The sequence below is a fragment of the Prunus persica genome, chromosome G2 (genome assembly GCF_000346465.2).
Source record: "Prunus persica cultivar Lovell chromosome G2, Prunus_persica_NCBIv2, whole genome shotgun sequence".
NCBI classification, from domain to species: Eukaryota; Viridiplantae; Streptophyta; class Magnoliopsida; order Rosales; family Rosaceae; genus Prunus; species Prunus persica.
In genome coordinates this window covers 4,778,175-4,783,424 of record NC_034010.1, presented here as the reverse complement: position 1 = coordinate 4,783,424, position 5,250 = coordinate 4,778,175, and the positions used below count along the sequence as shown (strand labels likewise).

The 5,250-nt window shown below is 37.1% G+C and overlaps 1 pseudogene; it reads right to left on the bottom strand.

Moving 5' to 3' along the window:
- Nucleotides 2,271-4,973, bottom strand: LOC18787183 (annotated as a pseudogene).

The window sequence follows — 5,250 nt, the reverse complement described above, 5'->3', positions numbered from 1 at the left end:
CTAGTCATGTAATTGCTTCTTAGTATGTTAAATTTTTTCTAAAATCAATTAGAAAATAAGTGGAATGAATTGTTGCCATATGGAATTAACATAATTCAATTAACCAAAAAAGAAAAGGCAAAGAACAATGAACCCCAAAAAGAAAATAGAAAAGACTATAACAAGTATCAAAAACTCAATCTTCGGCCCAAGCTAGGTGGAAAATTTGCACCTGGCCCCAAATCTTAAGGTTTGGTATATTTCTTCCTTAAGCATTTTTGCTTGTACCCCCTTATTCATTTATGCATTTTTGCTTGTACCCCCTTATTTGGAGGGAGAATATTTGTTTTGTGAGGTTTAATCAGTAGATAAAGAAAGTCAAATACACACAAGATGAAGAACTTGTACCATAACACTACTGAAACAAATTGTTAAACTATATATAAAGAAAATATACATGACCAAAATGACTTTTCCATATGAAAAAAAGTTCTACAGAGGAAAGGAGAAAGGAGAAAGAAAAATTGGGCTTTGGGTAACGAGCCGATTCCCTTTTTTTTTTTTGTTCTAATGTTTTCTTAATGGGCTATTTGTTTGGGCCTCATGTTCTATATTTTTTGTTTGTTTTGTTATTTGAAGAACCTTGTATTTTATATAATTTTTGTATGTAACTCGTCATTGTGATTTTGGGTCTGTTTTATAGGGCTTTTGTCCACCTGTTTTTATGAAAAATAAAAAATAAAAACCACAAAGGGTTTTCATTATTTTTCTAAAAAAATTTTATTCACAAAAAAATATATATATATCTTCATATAGAGGGCGTTGACATTATTAAATTTATTTGAAATTTCTTTCTATACAATGGTGTTGTCTTGCTCATCACCATATAATCCCAAAAAGACAAACAAAGTTTCAAGGATGGAACAAATATGAATTGAGGCAGCCAAGGGAAAGCCGAAACTCTCACACTTCAATTAAAAACTTGGATTAAATTAACATGAGTTGATAATACAAGATTAATCTATAGCCTAGCTACTACTCATTTGGAGGTGGCAGCTGCTAAATTGGGCAGCCTCCCTTTGGAGGAGGTGGTGGACTCGGTAAATGGCCCAGTTTCCTCAACTTGGCATTTGTAAAAAGCACGCACTACAAGAATTCTACAGTGAGGGCCTTGTATATAACATGTCAAGAAGTCCCACACACACGAGAAAGACTTTTCATACAACTGGGATAATACTCTTTCGCTATTCTTGTTGCAACCAAATTTTTTCTCCACACACATATATATTGTTAATTGATCATAATATTAAAGCTCAATAAAGGGCTCTACATGGAAATTACCTGCCCCAACTTGAGGGGTCTGCACAGCAAAGGTGATCAACGTAATTAACCCAAGAAGAAACAGAGTTTTGAACAAGGAAGAAACCATCTTCATTAATTTAGATCAACTTTGCAATAATGATAGAGTGAACGGATGTCTCGTCTTGAGATAAAGTGCAGATAAACTATTCATATGTGATAAAGTTTGAAATCAAACCATACTCTAAATATGGATAAGTGTTAGGTGACTGAATGAAACTTCATAGATCATTCATTATAATATAATTGTTTACCATCATTTAACAATGCAAGGCCAAACTCATTCCTTTAAAAAAAAGAAAAAAAGAAATCAAGCATGTGAACCCATCCAATGCCATCATTTGCATTCACTCGCCTTCTTTCAAAGAAGTTTATCATATTCTTCCACAAATTTAAAAACCTTAAGCTTGAAGTCATCAAAACCTTGTATTTGTTCTTTTATGTTTTTCGCCATCACTCTTTTTCCGCGTTCGGCATTGGCAGGTGACCCTCCACAGGCCAAACAGGAGTCTCTTTTTTTCTTCAAAGAAGTTATATACAATGCTACTTTTCCCAGGAGACTATGTGTATAACAAGACCATCTGACTTAATGTATCAATACAAAATCATGGATGATATTTGTGTGTACAAGTCACACCAGAAGTGGGAAAATTTATATTAACTGTATTATTAAGCTGCTTCAGCAAGTTCTTGCAATTGTGATACTCATGGTCAACAGCTGAAACTATGTCTGGAGATACTTGACCAGTAGATGGTGTTGCTTGCTCTGCAGAGTAGCTGCATGGACTTTATGGCCAATTGTTGTTTGGTGAAGCAGCAGCATTAACTTCACCACCAGCACCAGTGATGCCATCTCTCTGTTGAGGGCTCTTAAGCATACGAGAGCTGAGTTCTTTCTTGTTGAACATCTTGAACATGGCTCAAATCCTTCTTTATCCAGAGGCTCTTGAATCATTAGGGTGCATCAAGATGTGCCTATACTTGTGAAGGAAGGAAGCTACACATATGATGAGAGCTAGTATTGAAGCCACCCTGGCAATGAGGAAGAGGCCCAAAAAGCTAGCAAGGCCAAGACTGTACCTAGCCACCTTTGGGTTTGAGTTATCTATACAATTCTTTTCTACACTATACCGTTTGTTTTCAATGTTCATTATCACCTCTCCTTGGGTCACGTTTAGGACTGCCTGTGAAAGATCGAGTATAAGAGGAGAACGCTTTGGAAAGGCCTACAGGAAGTCACCTCAGAGAATTACTACATCAAAGAATTCAAGCATGCAACTATGAGAAATACATTAGCCAATTACTGTGTGTACTAGGAGAGAGATAGTAGAAAACCAAATCCAGCGGCTTTAAAGAAGGGGTCCGATCATGGTATATTTGGTACAATATTTTGCAAGAAAAAGCTTCATGCTGGGGGTTTCATCAACAGCAGCAGCAATACCACCATTTGCACTTCCTTTTGAAAGAAGTTCATCACACTCTTCAAAAGATCGAAACATTTTTATCTTGGAATCATCAAAACCTAGTTGTTTCCAGAGTTCGTTGATGTAAGTATTCTCTGTGAAGCCCACGTTATCCCTTTCCTTAGAACATCCTTTATATTTGAAACAGTAGGCTGGAGTTGCTGGACAGTTAATAGTGACGCTAGACTAGCCGTGTAACTTTGAGTCAGTATTAGCATCACAAATACCTATATGACCATCACAAATCTGGCCAAGTTACTAACTACTCTCTCTCCTGTAAAGTGCAGATTCGAGACGTACAGAAAACAAAATTGTTAAAGTTATTATCAATATGAGTTATTGAACAACTTTAATTTGATCTTAGAAATTTTTTCTTTTAAATATGAAAGAGGTGATGGAGAACTACACTGTGTAAAAACCATGGTTGAGAAAGAGAACCAGACACTGGTGCCAACTTGATGTGATAGAGTGCCACGGAAGTCTTCATTGATTCGATGCTCCAGAATCCAAACCACAAAACCAATAAAGAAGAAGAAACAACAAGTTGTTAGCCAAAGGTCCCATGTCAAAGGCTTCAAGAAAACCCATGCATTTTGGTTTCTCATGTCTATGACTGGCACAACCATTACTACACTAGATTCTGTGTATGGCATGGTAAAGTCTACACACAATGACCTATTTCCTCTAATTGTTGTATCTCCCACCACAGCATCAAAGTTCTGCAGTAAATTAATTTAACATACATGTTAATCATTTTCAACATTCAAATTAAGAAACTGAATCAAAAGTTAAATCAGAAAATGACATATGTGGATGAAGTCCATAATGAAAAATAAAGTATTTTACCCTAAGATATATTTGGTTGACCAAATCATTGTAAGTGCCACCACTAGTTCTATCAGACTTTGCAAAGGGAATGAACTCATTAGGTAGAGCATATAGTAACATTTCCACTACAGCCTTAAAAACATCTATACCGAACCCAGTCACATCTGTCATGTTAGTGCTAGGATCCTTCGTTACCTTATCCAACTCCGTAAAACCATCCTTCATAGGAACTCCTACTCTCAACTTCTTGCCGTTTGTTGGGTTCTCCCATCCCTTGGGAACAGAGAGAGAATCTCCTGGCCATATAATGGGTCCAAGTCCAAGTTTGCGCCTAGGAGTTGAAAATATGCTTGAGTTTGCTGATGAACCCAATTTTTTCACCCGTCCATTCTGTGGTGTCCAAAATCCAATTCCTCTTGCTCCACCACCATTTATATTAAATATCTCAAAATTTGATGATTGAAGTTGTCCATCAACAAGGCTGAAATCTCCAGCAACGCCTTCAAATCTAGTAGTTGACAAGGCTTGGCAAAATTCTGGACCTAGAGATGACCTCTAAACTTTCAAGAACTACTGAGTTGAAGGAAGCATTTGTCTTTTGGAAGCCAAAGGTTGCAGTTCCAACTTCTTCAATTGCCATGGCTAGTGCAAAAGCAGAATCATAAGCCCAAAGTCCAAAAACATCAATTGAAGCATAAATGATGGTTGGATTGTCTTGTTGGAATTGTTGTTTCCACCGTGGCGTGAATTCTACAAGCTTTACTGTTTGTGGAACATAAGTTTGTATACCAAAACACCTTGCATGGAACTGATGACTGAAAAATTTAGATAACCTTAATGCATTAGGTATCCCATTAGTAGTGAGCCAAACATAGCCTTCGGTCATCATTCCAATCTCTCTAGCCTTTGCAAATAACTTGGATGATAGATCCGTCCTCATGTGGACAATGAAGACTCTAGTTTGCATTGTCATTAAATTGTAAAGCTCTTTAAGAATTTGGCCATCAGTGGCTGACGGGGAAATGGCACTCCGGTAGGGGACACGGGCATCAACCTCTTCCAGGGAATCAGTTAAAAATGGTATGACTCCCTCCCCAAACTCATTATCTATGTAGACAGGCACAAGTTGCCGCCATCCAAAAGCTTTTACAAAAACGCTTAAGGCTTTCACAAAAACGCTTAAGGCTTTCACTTGGGATGAGTCATTCTGTGCAAACTGAAAAAAGTAGGAGCTCCGAAGTGAATAAAGAGAAGGGCTTGTTACAGAAAATGATATGATGGGCACATTAACTTGGTCTCCATGTTAATAAGAAAGCCTGCTTGCATAGATGTCACTGGTCCTAGGATGCAGATTTCATATTTCAAAAGCAATTTTCGAAAATCAATTTAGAAAACTCACAGATGAAATGGTGGTTTTATCTTAAGGAAGAAGAAGCAAAATGATGGAAGAAACCTTTTCAAAACTTCCCATCAAAAGTGACGGCTGTCAAATGAGGAATTCTTTGGTTTTTACCCAAAAATTCCTAGGTCAGAATAGACACGTGACAGCTGAGAAATTCGTAGAATAGGACAAAATGGATGGATAGGATCCAGCTAGAAACAGTGAGCTGGAAATCCTACT